We start from the raw sequence: 19,926 nt of genomic DNA on the forward strand, positions 1-19,926 counted from the left end.
TACTTAGTTTTTAGAGCTCATTTGTAATAAACAGGGAATTGTTATTTGGAAGATAATTAATATGATTGGTGCTTGCTGTACTGCTGGATGAGAGTGTCGTCTGCACACAAACAAAGACATTAACGAAGCTATTAGTTGCTTAATTTGATTGATTTTTCATCCCTGATTTATTCCGTTAACAGATCACATAAATCTTGCTATCATGAAGATGAACGAATAAACGATTAGAATTTGGACTGCACAGTTTTCCTTTTCCCTCTGTAACGGACATAATGTTTTTTAATCAAGTTAAGAAAGCCAACGTGTGTTTGTCGTAGATATTTCCAAACGAAATTCTTTTCCTAATCGTCCTTAATACACGTGTCTCTTTTCAAACTTTGTCACAAGCTCCTTTCCTTGCAAACTTGAAATGGAAAACATGACAGGAGTGAAGAAATGTCACTTGGTGTAATTCGGTCGAGACAAACGTCCCAGCAGTCCTAACCTAACCCTGAAGGATTTCCGTGAGACAGCCAAGAGAAGACATTGAGGCTCAGATGAAATTAGGTTGTGTTAATACGGTATGTCGTAAAGATGTCAAACAAATGGAGCAGATAAACTGCGAGTCTGTCTTGTGGGCAGCAAGTTTAAGTGTCTGCAGATCCAAAGCAGGGTGCACCGTGACAATTTAATAACCTGCAATGTCACCTGGGAGCAATCACGCTGCCATTGGGTACTGTTATTGTAATTATCTCGGGGCAAAACACCTTCTCTACGCTGATAACTCGTTATAGATTGTGTAGTTCTTTACCAGGAACAGCCGGTTCGTTTTTGAATGTGATGTTATTTTATATTAAAGCATCTTTACTCCGAGCCGGTATCATCTTCTAGCTCTGATCACTGTCATAATAGCGTCGTCTCTCGTCTGCTCTCGGGGACTGACAGTTGCTTTACTCTTCTTTGTGAGCTCAACTTTGACAAGTCTAAAGTCTATCCACACTTTGGATTTTATTCTTTTTTTTTTTTTTTGCATTAATTTCTGTCTCTGACTTATTTGTTCCACCTCCACACACATTATGAAGCTGCCGTGACTGCAAACAACATCTTTTCACTGTACAAAATCTCAAATAATAGTCTGTCCACCCACTCACCACAGAACAAAGTAAACAAACACGACAGCAGACAATTTTCTCATTTTTGAATTTCCCTAAATTCAGGGATGTCACATGTAGGCGTATCAATAAAAGGGCAAAAGCTTGCAGTGAAATAGCAGAATATATTTTTCATTAATTGAAAGTTAATATGATGTTAATGGCCCTCTGCTGTGGCTAAAGCTGAATACATAAACTGGATAAAATGAGTTTTTAAATGTGTATAATGAACTGAACGTAGCAGATGGATCATCACCATTGATGAGAGAAGTGTCTGTTGACGATGCAAAAGTAGCCCTGTGGTCAGTCTCATGCTTAGAAGCAACTCCCCCCCAGAGAACATCTAAGCATAGGCTGCTTCTTTTTATTTTCATTTATACTAATTATAACATATGGTAAAATCAAACTGAGGAACATGATCCCTGGATTTTAAATAACATAAGGTTGTTTGATACAGATGCCAAAGGAAGAGCAAGCACATACATGAGTGAAAATTCAAGAAATGCATTATAGACGTGTGACAAATGAAGGGAAATCCCAATGTGATGGTCCACCGTGTCTCTCCATTGATCCTACTGAGTCAGCCTATCACATTACTGCACATTACTACCCTAATGCAAGCACAGAGGCTACTTTCAAAAACACAAGGTCAGTTTTTATCAACCAAAGCTGAATAAAATAAATAACTCCATGAAAGTTCATGAAAACAAACAAGAACAGCAGCAGCAAAGGTGCAGAAAATAAAACTTTAGGAACACACAGATAGGAACACAAAAAAACACACACGCAAAACTAGGCACAGATCTGGGCCTCGTGCCAAAATCCAGGTTCAGTAAAACTCACTAGAAATACATTTAACAAAACTCTGATTCAGATTAAGGATACACACATTTAAATCCACTCCATGATTCCTACATTTGAAGCAGGTAACTAACGCACTTATATGGATGTCAACACACGTAGCGAAGCACCTTAATTTGGGTGTGCCTAATATCAAGTAAACGGTGTCTTATCTGTTTCTCCATATTTTTATCTTCAGTTCCTGCCACGTTTCGCCCCTATCACGTTACACCTGAGTAATTAGATTTAAAAATCCAATCTCTGGCCCTATGATAGATTGAGGGGCTGTCCAGGGTGTATGCCGTCTCTTGCCCTGTGACGGCCGCGGTAGTCGCCAGCCTCCCTGCCCATCCTGTTCTTTAAGATAAATTTCATTGCTCACACATGTTCATAATTTTCAGTCCTCTGGATTAAAATGGAGGCTCTGCTCTTTATTTACCCATTGATATAGTGAATCCTGGTTTTGGAGCTCCGCTGATGATGGCTTTCTTTAATTACTGATACACTTTCTTGATCCAGAGTAAAATACTCTGATTTGATCAACTCAAAAACCCAGACTCGAAGGTTTTGGTTGGACTCACACTTTTTTCCTGGAACAGTGCAGAAGTGTGCATTAGAGGCAAAGGTGTGGGAGCTGAGTTAGGGTTCATATCTCATTGTGTTGCCTCTCAAAACCAAACCAACCAAAATTGTTGTTATGTTCACAGCACATGTTGTTTGCCACATATTGATTTCTGTAGCTGCAAAGACATTTAAGCTGTCAAACAACACTGCGGTGTCTGGATTTAATTTGTGAGACAGATATCATATGAACCAACCTGTTATTGAACTAACAAGTGAACACATATTTTATTTTACATTGTTAGCATTTTCACTATGTAGTAACTCCATACTGTATCAACAAGCGAAAGATCCCCAGTTCAATCCCCGGAGGAGACATAAATCCTTTGAGGTTGCGACCCGAAGGGCATCCGGCCTACAAGCTCTGCCAAATCAAACATGCTGTGCTGCGGTGACCCCTTGTGAATGAGCGAGCAGCCAAAAGCAGCTTTAGTAATTTCAGCATAAATTAAACTTTTTCATTTTTAAATTGTCAACAACAAAATATAATTTTTGTGTTTCACTGCATGCAAAACCGCTTCTGCTGACGCATATCTGCAGATGGTGGCTCCACGGCTCTTCCAAAGTGAGAAGAACACAGACAGATGGATTATTTAGCGTTTACATCTTGGCAAAGCACAATATTTCCAGCGTGGGCATTCTCTTTCTAGTTTTTCCTGAACATTAGTCGGCTTCTCACAATTTTCTATAAACATATAAATCTCTTAGAGGATTGCAGCCTTCTTTGGGGACTCCCCTCTCTGGAATCTATTCCACTGGATGTAATTAGACAGTCTAAACATACAATGCGAAGAACCAACTGTATATTTCTTTGCTTTTAATTAGGTTTGCAGGGATTTAGGCTTGGGTTGGCATTCTGTGTCCAGAAGTCGTTTAATGACTTTGCCAACAATGCATAGAAAGCCATTCATCACGCCATGTGCTCGGCTGTTTCTCTTGAAATTATAGCATTTGCGGAGTCTTAAGTGTTATTTAAAAATATCAGCCAAGGTGTATCATTTTTCAGGAGAAAAAGAAAAGAAGATTAGACTGGTCAATTTTGTTGTTTTTGTAAGAAATTGAGAAATGACAATTTAAACCTAACACTCGAAGTCACTGGTAAAGCAATAAAATGCTTCCTTGTGTCCCGGAAAACTACTTAGTGCCCATGGGGAGAAAAGAAGTAGATCTGAAATCAGAGTTGTCCTTGTTTGGAGATTTGATGTGCCGAGGCAATGGAAAATGACCGGGCTAACCTATCCCATATCAGCCTTTTTTCCCCCCCTCAAGACAAGAAAATTGCTCTCCATTACATCCTTCTAAGCAGTTCAGACTGTGAATCCCAGTGGCAAATGAGCCTTTCCTTTAAGAAGGCCAAGCACATGTGGGACTGATTATTATGGGGCTGGCTCAAGATTATTTATCAATGACAGTAATTACCCACCTACCATAGCGGAAAGACTCCAACAAAAGAAAACTGTCTATTACATCAATCTGACAAGGAAATTGTCTGTTTGACCTCATGTTAGACAAGTTACTCATCCGTCCGCAGATTAATGATCAAACGAAAATACAATGTCAAGTGTAACCAGCTATGTCTCATATTTACGACTTTCCTACTGGAAGCTGAGTTTCAACACTGTGCAGTTATTCCATTAGTTAGCATTTACGTTAAAATGTGCACCATGCACCACTTCAGTTGCTCTTCTCTGCCCGGTTAAAGTTGTACTCGACGTACCTATCTTAAGATTTTATAGCTTCGTTTGAAATATATCCATATGCAAAGCATTTTTTTAATGTCACTGTTACAACTTTGTCTCATATCAAGATCAACTTTATTGCTAAAACTTAAACACATTTATTAGCTTTTCTTTAAATCCTTCAAGTTCTACAAATGGTCCAAGTAGTCTGGAACAACACTGTTAAATAAAGCCTTTATTGGCCTTCTACAGCCATGTGAACATGAACGTTTACACAGGACTCTGTGTAGGCTGCTGAAAATTAAGCACTCTTATTGCCTCCATAGGAATTAAGAGGTGCATCCAGGTGCTGCTTATCAAATGCAGTTGATTAAGTGATCAACAGTAAGTGGGAGCACCTCTATAAAATAGAAGCTTGGGCTGTTTGTTGGTGTGGAGCATTCAGGTGTTTGTTAACACGAATGCCACAATCATCTCAGGAGTCTACACCCCAGCAAACTATGCAATGCAAAAAACAGGAGCTGCATCTCAGGCTCCTCAGGCCTCGTTTAGCATGTTCAATGCTGACATGCTAGTACAGTTAGAAAAAGACTGAACAAGTTTGGCTTTTTTGCCAGAGCACAGTCTCTTCACTCTGAAAATAACTGTCTTTGGTTTGCAAAGTTTTGAATCAGCATCCGAACAAAACACAAGATTTTTGGAACAATGTGCTTTGGACAGAATGGAGACGTCGGACCGTAATGCACTGCATCGCATTTGGTGAAAACAAGCCCAGCATAACAGCACAAACAACCTCACAGCACAAACAAACTCATAGCAACTGTCAGTACAGTGGTGGAGGGGTGATGATTTGGACATGTTTTATAGTTCCAGGACCTGGGCACATTGCAGTCACTGCGTCAACCAACAAAATAAACACCTAAATATGTAATAATAAGTAATAGCTAGCACCTAAAGTGTGCAACAGGACAATGATCCCAACATACCAGCAAATCTTTAACTGAATGGCTGAAAAGGAGAAGAGTCAAGGTCAAATGCTGAGGTGAGACCACAAAAATAGCTGTGCATGAAGAATCCCTGCAAACCCCAATGAACTGAAGTTATTTCTGCTAAAGGTGGTGCAAAACTAAGCTATTGAATCATGGCATGTACTTAATTTTTACAGGACTGCACAGAGACCTGTGAAACCTTTTTTACATGACTGTATATGTTACAAACTTAGTGTTTTACCCTTTAATGAAAAATCATCATCATTATTATAAAAAAACATAAATATAGCGCACTTATTCCAAATTACTACGACTCACAGAGCAGGCAAACGTCTGAAAAGCCAAATTGGAATAATCCTTTAAGTAAAATATAACTCGCTTAATGGTAATAATCTGCATTTATCTGGTGCTGTTACGGTAATTTAAATGTGTGACAGTTTGTAGGATGATATGCAGCGGCTGAACTCGACAATGGAGATGTCTGAATCTTATCATTATTATGCTGGTCCACTAGTCCACTCTAATAACGTTTAGCAAAGACCTCGTGGGTTAATCAGCACTTGCACATTTCAGCCCTAGCTGTCACAGTAGACCTAGAAAGTATTTAGGGTTCAAACTAGAGGTCTGCTTGAGAAAGTTAATGTCCCAGAGGAACTTTTAGATAGAGGTTGGATGTTTTCATTCTCCAGTTTCATCTGAAATCTTTTACCCAGTTTTGTTTTTCTCCCTAGGGCTACTTTAGATTGACAGTTCAAAACATTTGCACTGTTTATTGTTTTGCCTCCCCCACCCCCCCCCCCCCCCTTCACCCCCCGAATCCATTATTCCTTGAGCTCTAAGTATATGCTTTAAATAATAAATCATATTTGGATCCAAGAAAGATGGGCCAAGATTTAGTTTTATCGTCTTTCTGTCATAACAGTGGCCTCTTTCGACTTTAATCTTTAATTATTTGTGAACATGTTTTTATTGAGCTTCTTTGTTACATGAATGCAACAGTGCTGTATTCATTTATTTGTATATCTAAAACGTCTGTAGTCTCATTGAGCAAAGAACATGTTCAGTCCGCTATTTCACAAACTCTTTAAAAGAAACGGTGATCATTGAGATTCATATGACGTTTGTATTCACTCTACATTATCAGTGGTAAGGTTTTAGATTTCAGCCTTTGGAGTATTGCCTCTAGCCATCCCGCTCTGATAGTGTGGAGACACAACCTTATCCATGCAGCACTGAGATCCTGGCAAACCTTTGATTACCCTCCTATCTAAAACTAAATGCTAACTGTTCTTGACACACTCAGCTGACGCTCCGTGTCGGCAATGACTTTGCAGTTCTCCAGTTCGCACTCAGGCTTTGCTTCAACAACATCACTTCATTCATGTATTTTTTTTTCATACTGCTACCACATGAGCCTCCTGGCATCCTGTGTCCACTGAAACCATACTGTGGTTTTAGCTTCTCAGTGTGTGTTACTAAGATCTAAGAGCTTTAAAAATATCAGAGCTCTCTACCCTTCTGTTTTCACATGACATTGTAGTTTGGCAGCATCTGGCAGACAGAGCGACTAGATCTAAAGGATGTTATTTCTGTATCTGTCTCACTTACCACCATGACTTAACCGCTAAGTAGAAAATCATTATATTTATAAAATAAGTGTCCATACAATCATGTATATTTTATGTGTCTACAAATTGATCATTTATATATTATTATTATGTTATTATTTTGTAGCCTTCTGAACTGTAACAGTAGCTGAAAAAGGTGGAAGGTTATCAGTGTAATCACTCTAGGTCCAGTGCGACCTGGAAATCTGAAGGAGGGCATAAATTTTGGACTTTTAACTGTATTTTTATACGTTTTACAGCTTTTCCTACTGATAAAGTCCTCGCCCATGGCTGTTCCTCCTGCAAAGTAATAAATAAACATTTAAATGACCAAAATCTCTTTCACTATCTACTAAAAAAAATTTCTGTGAATTAACAAAGAATTTGTTGTATTATTACAAAACATTTTCTGTAATTTTACACATCTCTTTTTTATAATTTAACTCCAAAGAGTCGCTCACCACATCAGCATTTCTCTATCGTCTAGAAAAAGAGACGTACTGTTGGAATTCTTTTTTTCATATATAAAGATATCTGAGTATTTTAATGTGTAGTTAAACTTATTTACACTGACAGAAAGGGGAGTTTCACTGATCGGGCCTACTTAAGGTCAAAGTGGGCTGAATGTTGCCCAGATGTAAAATGAGTTTGACATCCCTGCTCTCGGTAATTCTCGTCTACAACAAATCTCATAGCAAGTGATGTATTAAAGATTGAATATTTGCCATGTTGCTCTGGTTTATTTTCGTAAAATATTTAAATGCCAAGAACTGATTCTAGTTTCCAGTTAAAACTCTTTAGACGTAATACCTATTGAACTAAACCATCAAAGTCTTTTTTTTTGATAATCCCGTTTCTTTCCCGTTCTGTGGAAAAATCGGTCTAATGACAAAAACTGCTCACTTTAATTGGACGACAACACAAAACATGGACAAAATGACCAAACGCTGTGATGGTGGGTTCAAAAGTTTGTTTCAGCGTCAGTGTGTGGAAACGGCGCTATTGCTGCGAGCTCTGGTGGAACTTACAGGACCGCAGTTAGACGAAGCACCTTTGGGAGATGCACCCTAGTTCGTTTCACCTCCTTCTTTATCTTCTGCTCTCTCTCAGTACAAAATGGGAGTCTCTGGTGTTTACTGTAACTGCACCTGTGCTAACAATACTAATCACACGCCTGTGATAAATTTTTCTCCGTAATAGCATGAGGAATCTTTCCCATGCCCTATTTAATCTGGGAGACCAGGCCGTCTGTTTCGTCTCTTTCCACTCAGCAAACACAGATAAATCACAACAAAGTACTCGCTATTAGTAAGTGGCATATATAGCTCATTCTGACACATTCGGAGGACCATTGGACAGCCCATAATTTGCTAATCTGGATGCAACCTGTTTACAAGAAAGATTTCATCATATATAGTAGCTCTGTCGGCCAAGGTTTCGCTTCAGGTGTGATCAGCAGTGATTGAAAGGTTAAATCAACTATGTAGGAAGAGGTTGTCGTTTTTTCTTGCTTGATTATTTTAGGAATGTTAAAAACATGTTAGGTTGATTGGATTTTTAACAATAACATATTATTTAGGCATTCAGTGTCCGCCCACTCTTTTGAAGCCAAAGTATAAATATAACAGATAGAGACATTTTATTGCAAAAGCAGTTAGTAAGCAATTTCCTGGCCTCCCTTTTCACAAATGAAATGGCTAATGGCTTTATCTCTTCATAATGCATCAAACAGAAGTGGTGAGACTGCTACAAGGTGTTTCTTTTTCTCATTTTGAATTCAAGTGTGGAGTTAAAGAAATCCTTTGTTGCAGCAGATAAATTAGCGGGGGTTAAATCAACCCCGGTGGCCATCGCAGTCCCAGCCACACGCACACAGTGCTAAGTCAACGTCTTCTCTGCTGCGCACTGTTAGCGCTCACATCATAAATGTCACTTCATCTCTTCACCCACACTCCATTTACCAGCAGGGTCTGCCACGGACTTTCTCAGACAGTCTTGATTGTTTTAATGTTTTTGTCTGGTAGCTCGGTCGCTCGGCCTGCCGGTCGTTGTTTAGTTTTAAATATAAAAGCTGAACTTTTTGTTGTAATAGTGGCTGAAGTGATTACAATCTTTAGTCTGAATAAAGGAAGGCATTAAATCAAGGAAAGGTGAGAAACTCTTAAAAAAAGTAATAAACCTTTGTAAAAGAAAAGAAAAGAAAAAATGGCCAGACCTTGCTGCTGGGATGAAATTTTAAGCTGTTTGTGATTATACACTCTAGATTTCCAAGATGAATTAATGATAGAATTAACTGAGTATGAAAAGGAAAATAGTATATCAAGGAGAGGCCTTTTTTGTATTATTTATGAGACAAAAACTGCTTCTCCACACTAATCATCTCACTCTTTAGCTCAAAGAACAGAATAAAACTAAATTCACTCTATCTGTGAAGTCTCACATACTCTTCTGTGTCGCTCTCCTTTCAGATATTTGGGTTTCCTTTGTTGGCTGGCCTGTCAGTCTTCCAGGCCTCTTGAGAACCGGAGTAATTTGGTAATTTTGCCTAAACGGCGATACTGTAATTATGTGGCATCAGCTGCCTAGCTGTCAGTGAGACGGCCAACGGTCATTCATCACCGGGAAACTAGAAGTGTGTGTGTGTGTCTCTTTGTGTGTTTGGTTGGTGGTGGGCTGGTCGTGACTGATCGGGTAAACACGAGCAGTCAGAAAGTGCGGTGGTCTCTCACAAAAATGGCTGAAAATAGGAGGTGAGAGGCCTTTGGAGTAATGGGGTGCAGGAGTAGCTGCAGCCTGTGTGGTAGACTGGTTGTTTGACTGATGGGGTGGGGGTGGGAGGTGGTAGTGGCAGCGGTTGTTTTCTGGAGGAGGGGGTGAAATCAAGGCGTGCCCGAGCCCCAGGATGACAGTGATGCGTCAGGAGGGGGTGGGTTGGTGGCGGCGGGAGGGGGCTTGTGGGTGGCAGATGAAGTGGGACCAGTGGAGGGTCAGGTTTGAAGTGGAATGTGGCAGCAGTTCTAATGCAGTACTGCCGTCCTATCACACACAGCTCCCATCTGTCCGTGAGTGAGCCAGGCTTAATGAAGGCTGTCGTTACAAAGGGCTCATCACCCAGCGGTGGCACATTTACACATACAGAGAAAACCATCACTGGTGAAGTGTTGCAGCTGCCAAAATCTGTTGTATTTTTTAGCATTTTGTTTTAATGTAGAGTCTATTTTTTTCATACCACAGTAGCAGGGATGGTTCTAGCTAATACTATTTCTTTAGCAATGATAATATTAGAATTCCTATACAGGGCAGATCACATGTGTAGCACCGCCTCATATCATTCCTTATATGTTGGTAATTTAAGCAGTGGCAGTAAAAACATTGTTTTCAATAGCTCTATAGAGCATTATTAAGAATTTGGCCTTGAAGGAAAAGTCAAAGGTCAAATATCACCTATTTTAAATCTTAATACAATACTTTCAATATGTTGACAATACACACCACAGTTGTAAGAATCATAGTTTCTAAGTTTTTTGTCAATTTTCAATAAATCACAATAAATTGTTGAGCTCACCTTGAAGATCTTGGATGAAGTGAGTCAGATTTGAATGGATTGTTAACATGACCCCACTCAGAATTCATTCAAAAGTTTTCGAGCTACAGTTTTTACAGAATGACACGCAGTCATGTAAATGCTAGCAGCAACACAACCTCCCTGGTGGAGGTAATAAAAGTAATAAATGAATAAATAAAAACACATTTAGAAAGTTTTTCTTGTTTTAAACTCTACCTTTAGTCTCTCTTCTTTGAAGACTTACTTTTGGCATGGGAATGCATGAAACGGGTCTTTCTTGTTACTTCCCATACTTGCATCATCGAATAGGGGATTTTGTAGATTACTGCCGCTCCAAATAAAGCGCTCCTTTAAAATCTAAAATAATGACCAATCTGTGTACATATATTGTCAATTTATTGCAATCAGGTAGGGATGATATAAAAAAAATATTTCACCCTAAGTCAAATGACTCTTTTGTGATAAAATAGCTGAGATGTGCGTTTGGGAACTGAAAGAAACAAATGTGGTGCGTGTTTATTTCCCAGCCTGAATAAATGTGGAATACTTGCAAAATGACACATGGTGTCTGGAGTTAGTCTATTCCAGGCTGTCTTTAATAAGTCAAATGTGACAGAAGAAAAAGAGACTGCGCAATTTGACTTTCAAATATATATTTTTACGAAATTTATCAGCCTTTTTATACTCTCAAAAGACTTCCAGGTCTTTCACAAAAAGCTGCCGGAGCATGATGCGATGATACACCCGAAGTTAATATTTTTAAACACTGAAACCCCTCCGCTCCACTAGCTAGCTTGTTTTTATTCAATTTTATTTATATGCTCAGTTCTGAAGATTGACTGTCGTGCTACAACAACAGCATTGTAGTGTTAAGCGGGGCTTCGGGCTTCCTTATGCCACCACCAAGACCAATACAGAGCACTGCCAGTCATTCCTGGGGGACAACAGTGCACAGTTTCGGGTAAAACTCTGCATGTCTCCACCGTTGACAGCGTCGTTGTCACGAGAAGAAAGCAAAGTTTTAATCTGATGGCTTTGTTTACTTCTCATCCAAGACTAAGGATAAAAACTAATTAAGAACAGGGAGTAGCAGACTCCTGTAGTGCCATTTTCACAGCTAATTATGCATGAATACAGCCTGCCTAAATAGTTGCTCCCTAGTCTTTGATGTTCTTTTCACTAAATTGCTATGGTTACTTCCGCTCATTAGGCTTTTAAGATTGTAAATGTTGACAGGTTTTGCCTTCCTTTCTTCATTGTGCATCCCAGTATCTCTCTGCTCAAGATACACAGGCATGGTGACATTGGTATATGCTAAATTTCATTCCTAAATATAATCACGTGTCCTGTATGTATATCCCTGGTTGGCATTCGTGAGTTTAATGCTGTGGATCCAGAACTGCGCTGTGGCCCTTTAAAAACCATTAACCTACCCATAAAAGTACATATGGGTCTCTATAAACTCTAATGGGGACCAATACACTGGAGCCAGTGTGTTCCTTCAGGGGCACCGCTTTGAGAAATACGGAAATGAGACTCCATAAAAAAGGAAAATAAAACTTCCTTTTTGATAACATTATGGGCTGGATTCCTACCTTGGTTTAAGTGCTTTCCCAATCAATATGTTCCCAGGATAGTCAAGTTTGTATACTTGTGTGTAGATTTTATGGCCCAAGGCTGTTTGAATATCAAACTTTTTATACATACATTGTGCTAAAAGATTTTTGGGGGGCATAATTAAGAAATACTCTAATTATTTGGCCTCAGCACTGACAAAATAATCACTTATGCTGCAAGTTCACAATTGAATAAATTAATAAATGTGAGCTATCCCCAATTCCACGTTAAGCTGTTGTTTCTTTTTTAAATATTGCTTATAATAAAGTTTTTTTTAAAAAGCTCATGAGAAGAAATTATACACATAAAGATTAACAGCATTCCAGGGAAAACTCTGAATTTAGTCAAAACAGTTTCTATGTCTGCATCAATTAAGTAAGAAACCAAATACATCAAAGATTTCTTTTGTAACCATTTTAAAATGATCACAGTAGACTTTAAGTTTTTATGACACATATTGGCTCAAGGAAGTGTCGCTGTTGCATCACACTGCTTCCGTTTCCTGGGTTGTTTTAAGGGGCAACGTGAGAAATGGCTCTGTGGCAAGCAGTTTTATGGTGATCACCTTGAGCCAGTCGCTCTGGCCAGGAGACCAGTGAGTGCAATGGATCAGTTGGGAGCCCTCAGTGTGGATTTATGAAAGCGCAGAGCTGGGTAAAAGGATCGCTCACCTGCCTCTGTTTTCTGCACACCAAAAGATGTCAGTGAATAACGTCAGAGAGCTAATCCAAGGTGGCAGTGCTCTGACAGCAGTTCGCAGATGCTTTCTGCCGGTTGCTACTGATCCACAAAAGTTCACTTATCCCAGCACTTCTAGAAACTTTAACATTCCAAACACAACACGTTCAATTTTTTAATTGGGAACAAGCCACTGTCTGGGAAGTGATCTCGCCCAGAAAGTTTGCCATATCCTTTCCAAATAGTTGCATGCACACTGCCTTGCACACATACACACCCGATTCAGCATGTCGCCCAGCACGTGGCAGGGCACCGAAGGGGACCAGGACGTGCCTGTAAAGGTCCCCTCCGTGCACGTGGTGGTTAGGTTGGCAGGGCAAAGCAGGGGAGCGTCCGGATCAAGTTTCCCCCTCCTGCTGTCTAATTATTGACCCATCTGGTATTGTCTTTTCAATTGTTTCAATTATGATGGCACTGGTGTTGCTCGGCATCCTGGCGTCAAGGCATGCATAATTCATGTGTAACACCCTGGACTCCACTCAGAGCTGTGGGTTTGAGCTGAATGTCAATACCTCCTCATGCCCCCAGTGGAGCAGAGGGTTGTCTGTATTGACAGCAAGGCCGATAAGGAAAGCCAAAGCAAGTGCTGTGAAAGACACTGGATAGTGATGCTATCACAGAGCATGTAGGTGAAAAGATTTCTTCTGTGTCAGCGAGAGGTAAAGCTGTCTTCACAGCTCGTGTTTACTGTCGCCTAATATGTGGCCTCATTATTGTCACCCCCAGACCTTAGAATCAATAGTGTTCAATTACTCATGAACCAGAGGCCCGGCGTTGTTTACTGGGGAATCAGAGCCGACCAAGGGTTAACTCTCTCATCGGGGATTTGACCAATGCTTCCATCGAGGAAGGGTCCAGAGGCAGGGAAAAAGGTAAAACTCAATCAGGAGGAAAAGGTTCAGGGAGTGTGAGTGTTCATTAAGAGGTGTGAAGATGAAAGAGAGAAGGGGTCACATTTTTTGACACCCCGCTGTAATGGAGGTGCTTCTCGGAGGGCAGTATATGATATCTATAAAATGTGTCATTACTAGATGCCGGTGGCAATTGTTTGCCCACAGATTGGAACTCAGCAGATGATCAAAAGAATCTCATATTGCTCACAGTAACAGGCTTATACACCACTGCGTTTTGACAGTACATTCTGTCGTGACACACGAGACGTAGGAAAAATTCATGTTTATGCAGTCTGCATGAGCGCTCAAGAGTACCATCACCATCTGCACTGCTTTTAAAACATTATTTAACAGCTGAGGATTTTAAGGTTATTTTTTTTTCTCCCCCGGTTGAATTGCAGGTTACTTTGCATATCCGTTTGTTATTCCCATCATCATGGTCACGGAAGACTCATTGATTCAGTACTTGTGGACCCATGCGGCTGATTCAGTATTCATACGGTGACCCCTCACAACAACACACCGTCAATTGCAGAGGTGCTCTCATGGACACTGGCCTACTGGTCTTCGGGTCCCTCTCTAGTACCCTTGCAGTCACATCGATGCGTGCGAAATAAGCTGTCAGAGCTGTAACTGGATGGAGATTTAATTCTGCATTTCTAAGGACCCGAACCTGCAAAAACTGAATGATGCCGCTGCCTGTAGGGGAAAACTCCACACTGGGAATTTTAACCTCCCGCACTTCACCAAAGGTTGTTATTTTAAGTGACAAATTAGGAAAAGATTATGCAGTGCCCTGGCTTTAACAGGCACCGGTAGCAGTGAAAATGAAAATGTGTATTTCGTCCTGCGGTTTTTGTTTTTTGTTAAAAGATGCCGCGACTGTCAAAGAAAGAAGAAAAAACTGTTTTTATGTTCATAAAAGGAGTCGACACTAATAATATGGTTATTATGGCTGTGGAATTGCACGTTATTGTGCTCTTTGTCTCAATATCCACAACAAGCAAATTGACTGTTGAGCCTTTGTGGTTGTCGTTCTACAGTCACGTCAGGGATGAAGAATTAAACCTTTTGCGGCAGCTGTTGGATTGTTGAGGCAGCTTACAGCTCATGAGGCTCAACTTTCAGCAAAATGTTTTACAACATTATATTTCATAGTCCACAAAACACATTTGCTCAATAGATGAGAGGGCCCAGATTGAAACAGCGAAGCGATGAGATGGGTTAGGAACGTGCTTCATCCTTCTATTTTTTTTAATAACTAAAAAGTCTTTGTAGGCAGGACTTCTGACTTCTTTGTAATTATTAAAAAAATGTTACAAAAGAACGGTCATCTTTGATTTGTGTTCATCATGGTTCGTTAGTCTCAAAAAGCCTTGAAAAATGATTTTTAATCATTGTAATTTTCCACATTCCCTCCCTAAAAAAGAACCTCTTTCTTTTCTTTCTATTGTTTTGTGGGAAGTTGAGATCAGAGCTTTCTTTTGGTTCAAACTCGCTTATGTGCGGAAGTTTTGATGTGAGCAAACGCTGATAGGTGTGAATTTTTCAAAATTAAACCCGGCCTGTTTATTCTCTGTCTCAAAAGGTTTGTCGTGTGTGAATTTGAGGCAGCGTGTTGAATTATTTTTTCATTTCCTTGTCTCTGAAAAATTCTGATATTCGGTCTCCAGGCAGGTATTTCGTAGGCACATCATTTCCTCTGCTGTGTGAGCCCTGAGCACATGGAAGAAATGACAGCAAAGCATGATGACGCCTCTTATGAGCAGATCTACCAGTCAAGACTCTAATAAGCTTTACCTCACTAGTTACTCATGGCAAGCCTCCGACACGCCACAGGAAAGCAGAAATAGATAAAACATCGGCACAAGACATCCATTCCTCAACCCGTTGTGCTCGCTCTAGTGGAAACATTATTTTTCTGTTGATGTAGGACACAAAGCCAGGCTGTTGTCACCCTCTCCTGGCATAGCGACACACGCACAGCTGCACACCCCACCCATCTGCTCATCTACCTCCTGCTCCGGGGGCCATCGATCGGATGCTGTCACGCTCCAGGGTGTGGGGGGGCGGGTTGGAGGGGCAGTGTGGGCTTCTTCCTTGGCACAGCATTGCCCTTCCCAGGGAGAGTCGCGGCGCAGCAGGGGGGCTAGGGGAATGGAGGTTGCAGTGGGAAGGGGAGCGTGGTGGCGGGTTGTGTGGCGAGCAGCTGCTTTCCTATGGATCACTTCATTAATATCCCAGGGCAGAAATTTGAGGGGCTGCTGCAGACTAATTAGCCTTGTCTGACCCTCACATTTCAGAGAGGTCGCTCCTTTCCAGTTTTGTGCAGAAGCAATCCACAGCCAAGTAACACCCCCACCCCACCACCCCTGCTGTCTACCCAACACCCATTCACCGTCACTGTCGGTTTTATTTTACAAATACAGAGCAGAAGTAGAGAAGTCTTGTCTGCCTTACAAGTCTTGCAACTTGTTGGAATTAAAAAAGGGATTTTTTTTTAAGCCTCCCGTCTCATGATGAATCGTCACCCAATCTTATCATGCTGTTAATCTGCCCCATGTTATTTCTTACCTGTCTTTGTCCATCACTGGGAGTATGTTTGCGTAATGAGCAGTGTCTGTGACTCCCAGTGGGCCCAGGGACAGTGTAGCACAATGGGGGCAGTGTGTGCCTTTGGTACCATGAGACAAGAAGCCATCCCTCATTAGTATCATCTGTTTTCCCAGATGGCAGGGTCAGGGTAATAGTGAAGCCTGATGAAAGGACTCGTCCTGCAAGGGTGACACTCATTCTGCTGCACAACACTCACTGTGGTTCCCAAAGTTGCCCGCTCTCACAGGTGATGCCGGGGATTTAGTGGGATTCACAGTCAGAGAGAGCTGAAGTTCATGTTTTCAGTCTCGCTATACAAGCTTGTACCCGTGCTGCAACCTGATGAGTTTAACAAAGAGATACAAAGAAGAGGAGACATGTTATCTCAAGAAGGTGGAATTTCAACTTGTTGCTCAAAGAATGAACAAAAAAAGAATGTGAAAATGGGAAAGTAATTACTTTGACACTTGCGAATCTCGAACACAACTTTACTTCTCACCTAAAATATTTCCATGCGGTGGGTTTTAATGATTTTTCAGCGACTCATTAGAGTAGAGCCCGAGTCCGAGAGAAACGCCGTAAGCCTTATGTCACGGCTCAAACACTGCGAGGGGATCGCTGCCATGGCTTGCGAGGCAGCGTCAGCTTTCGCGAGAAGGAAAAGATAATGAGTGCTTTTACTTTTACCTTGAAAACTCACCAAACGGCGCTTATACCAATTAAGAGCATGGTTTTCACTGGAGTGGCCATTATCAAATCTGACCTTCCAATTATTTTTCTCATTTTTCTCCTGATTCTGTCACCCTAGTGTGTCTGGTCAGCCCTCAGAGCCCCAGAGGATAGACAAGGAATAGATAATGGTTCTCTGAGCTCAAATCCAAAAACTTGAGACGCAGAGACACTGCTGCTAAAGTGCTACTATCCCTCTGTTTCATCTTTATTTTCTACTATTTGTAACATGTACTTTGCCCATCTTTTGGCACAGTTTGTTCTTGAATATGTTGATGTGCCTTTTTTGTCCCTTTCTATTATTTTTTCTTGTATGTTCAACTCGAGAATTACTTTAATTAAGCTGAATTTATATGGAATAAAATATACAGCCCTACATTATATTATAAACTGATATTTATGTTCAAGGATGTAAAGAGTTTAATCTGTTTTGGACTGAAGTAGGATGTGTTGGTGGAATCAGGTGCAGATGGTTAATAGCCATGTTGTGATGTTTGCCAGTGTAGCTCTTTGTTCCCTCTTCACATTATTGTTTCATGATTGGTGGCAGTCTGCTCTTTACTACCAATTTTTTGCTTTTTGGCAATCATAGCTACTGGCCCAAGTGTTACTTTTTACTAGGACACTGGAGAATCTGTGGGAGATGATGTCTTTTTATTATATTTTCTGGATTTGCTTGGATTTATTAATTTGTTCCTCTCACTCTGGCACAGGATGTCCAGAAGAGTTTCTTTTGATATTTTGGTTTTTGTAGAGAAGGTAGACCGGAGACCGTCACAGAGTTTTACCTCCCTGTTTTCTATCTGTTGGGTTTTGATTTGTGATTGGCTGGAATCAAGATGTGCTTTGAGATCTTTCTAAATAATTGCAGGATTATTTATTTCACCAAAAACATGCTTGCACACAGTTCTCCAACAGGCTGGCGGCATGTAGATCACATGCTGATTAGCTGAGAGTTTAGGTTGAATAGAAGAAGAAACTACCACAGTAGATTTTAGCACAAAGAAGTGCAAAACAGCTAAAGGGCCAGCAACTGCATAAACATGAAAAAAAAAAGTGCCCTACTTTTTCATTTCACATATTTTTGTCCACGCAAGTAACAGGATGCAGCTATAACATGTAGACACGGGCCTGCAAAGCCATGTGTAGCATCAACACAGTAACATGCTGGAGCCTTTAGTGCGCTTATCTGATCGTGTGATGGGGACGGTTGCAGAACAGCTGTAGCACAGTCAGTAATGTGTCACTGGATACTCCTTCTGAGCCCCCTTTTCTCACCACAGAAACACACACACACTCACACACACACACGAACACAGATGGAATAATGAACATGGCTTCGGTTGCTTGTAAAGAAGATAAAGCTGTTTTGTAGTAGGCAGGTTAGGCAGGAAACAGTGTTTCTGTTACTTCCCATTATTTCTTCTGTTACTTTGTAATATGCATTTTAATTAAAGCACTGATTGTAGCAGGATGCCTGTTATAGCACGTATTATTTTCTCCTTATCAAATCTGCCAGTCATCTAATAACGTCCACTTATTTATTCATTTATACTTTTCATTTTCAGAGATTTAATATTAATTTATTACGAAACTGTAGAATTATGTTAACGTCCGGTCTTTTTGACCAGATTGTAAAATCAGCCACTCAGATGATTACTCATTTTATAAGGCCAGGGATGGAATAGAAGCAATGCACCTTGCTTTTAATCTGTGGATGTGTGGGTTGATATATAATAACATTAATTTAGAATGAGAGGAATTAATGATTGGTGCTATGGCAGACTGACATTACATTAGAATAAATGTTATTCAGAGCACATTTCAATGCAAAAGTCTACGTGATCATATATCAAAAATGGCCGGGTTGTCGTTCAAGGGCTTCAATTAAAACCAATCACAAAGACTTTACAAGAATGTACGCGAACCACCCTGACTGAATCACAAAACTTTTTAACAGGTTTCTCACTCAGCTTCGTGAAATAAATGGTTAATTTGAACCTGGAAGAAGACGTGACCTCTGGCTGTATTTCTTTGCTTCGGAGGTCTTCTCAAATCCCGCTACAAGAGAAGACATTGTTCCATTCATCATCCCTGGAGCATTGTTTCTGTCGGACGGCAAGTAATGACTTGATTAGCATTTTCATCAGACTGGTGGAGACAACCTGGAATCAGATGCATAAAACTGAGATTATGTGAAACAATACACAGTAATTAGGAAGATGGGAAGAATGAAACAAAAACAGCTCTTGAATGGGGTTTGGAAAAAATTAAAATGTAGCTATCACTTGCAACATTGTAGACAGACAGTATGAGTAAAGCTTCTCTGAATAAATCTTCATCATGGCTTAATGTCACTGAGCATTTATAAGATCTGCAAAAACAAAATGGTAAATATATGTTGCACTGTTTGATTTCTAAACTTTGAAATCGTCTGTAGTCTCACTTAAACCGTATAAAAGCAGCAAATATTGCTCAGAGTGGCTTTTTCACACGCTCTTAAAACCTATGCTTGTGTCAGTCATAATCCTTCTTTAGATATCGCCTCATATTCAGAGTGTTCTTACTCGACATAATTTATTATTATCTTTTTGAGCAATACTAGTGGTCTGTGACAGGAAACCTGAACAGAGTCGGGGATCCAGTCAATATATGTCAATACTCTCGAATAAGAGGATACTACAGCAATTACAGCACAATGGCTAAGTTCGCTGAAAAGGAATAAGGCAGCAGCTGGTGCGCCCGCGGTTCTCGTTGTGGTGTGTGGGATGAGGAGGAGATCAAATGAAAAGATCTGAGGGTGTTTCCAGACGTGTTTGCATGAAAAAGTTCCTAAAGGTATTTGTATTGATTTCCTTCAAAGTAAACAGTGGTCTCATTGTGTGTGGCTACACAGTGATTAAGGGAGAGCAGAGAAATTTAG

General features: G+C 40.4%; 1 protein-coding gene across 1 annotated transcript in view; it reads left to right on the forward strand.

The window, feature by feature from the left end:
* macrod2 (mono-ADP ribosylhydrolase 2) overlaps positions 1 to 19,926 on the forward strand; it is a 401,770-nt gene that overhangs the window by 167,492 nt on the left and 214,352 nt on the right. The window lies entirely within an intron of this gene.

This window comes from Astatotilapia calliptera, chromosome 13 (assembly GCF_900246225.1).
Source record: "Astatotilapia calliptera chromosome 13, fAstCal1.2, whole genome shotgun sequence".
NCBI lineage: Eukaryota > Metazoa > Chordata > Actinopteri > Cichliformes > Cichlidae > Astatotilapia > Astatotilapia calliptera.